Here is a 1,557-nt window from a genome sequence, read left to right on the forward strand (position 1 = left end):
TGAGCACCTATAAAAAGACAACCTGAGAAAAACATATATTACACAACAACAACCACAACACCAGCAACAAATAAACAAAACTGTTGCCATTGGTGATTAAACCTGCAGGACAACACAATGACTGCAGATGTGTGATTGTGTTCCTCCAAGGATCAGAAGCAGACAAAGAGCAACCAGTAGCCACCACACAATTAATACGGGCAATTTTAACATTAATACTTTATTAAGAATCCTTTGCAGGCAATGATTGCTTGACATTGAAAGCCATGGACCAAACCAAAGGATGTTTCTTTCTTTATGATAGGCTTAGGATTAGTGCTGCAGTTGACTACAGTTGTTTGTTTATATCTACTTCTGCCAATATTTTTTTAGTTTACCAAGCAAGAGTCTGCTCAGTGAGATTAGAATCCAATTACTGACAAAGCTGTTTTTGATTATATTACTTTTTTTACCTTAAAAAAAGACAAACTCCAAATTGCTTTCAAAGTATGTTTTGGCTGAATATGTATTGTGAATGGCCATCCAATCACCTTAGTTGTATTTGGGCAGACAATATATGCACTTCAGAATTCATGTAGCAACTGGAGTCTACTGTGACATTAAGAACCACTAGTGACCCAGTATCCCGCCCTCCTCAAATAAATTAATAAATAAATAAAAATCTTTTTATTGTTGAAGGATTATGAACAGTTGTGCATGGTGCACATTGTGATGGACATTGTGTATTTATTCTTATAAAGTTCAGTTTATGTAGATTGCCTTTTCCTTGTGGAATGTCTTATTTTGGCTGGATGCTGCAAAGGAGTTTCTCTTTACCATGGAAATTATTCTGTCATCAGTGCCTTCCATCATCATCCTAGTCATCCTGAATTTCTTTTTCTCAGGAAAAAAAGAAGGAAAACTGTTGATTAGTACATTTATAAAGTTCTTACCATCTCTGATGGATTTCTTTTGTTCTGGTAACATAAGATGGCCTCTTTCATTCACACTGAGAGCTCCTTTGACCACATTTGGTTGTTTCACCTAGAATCAGCTCCTGATCATTTAAATGCTTGATTACTGTAGTCTGAATAGCTTTTGGTAAAAAGCCCAAAACAAAACTTTTACCAATGGGCAAATATTTCCAAATCCAACTATAATATGCTGTGAACCAAAGCTTAACAAGACAAATTAAGAAGCCTGTATTCATACACCAGCTGACACACTTATACGAGAACATCTTCGTAGTCTGTTATGCAGGTGAGAAAAAACGACAGTGGCTTAGGTTATGTAAAATGCAGAGTGGGCTTGTTGATCTCAGCCAGTTCTAATTGCATCTTGTGATGGTTTTCTGGGCAGCTAATTAGGTTTTCTTGTTCAAAGACATTACACAGGCCACGAGATTAATTAGTAAAACACCATGCAAATTGTGGCCAGCTAGGGAAACTACTGTCTGACCTTTAAATGATAGACAATACACATAAAATCAGACTGATTTTATTATTTACAAGTATAGCTCAAACACCTCATGGAGCACAACTTTTAAGTCCTGGTGGTTGCCTGCAGCAGGTACTGCGC

Source organism: Melanotaenia boesemani, chromosome 1 (genome assembly GCF_017639745.1).
Source record: "Melanotaenia boesemani isolate fMelBoe1 chromosome 1, fMelBoe1.pri, whole genome shotgun sequence".
NCBI classification, from domain to species: domain Eukaryota; kingdom Metazoa; phylum Chordata; class Actinopteri; order Atheriniformes; family Melanotaeniidae; genus Melanotaenia; species Melanotaenia boesemani.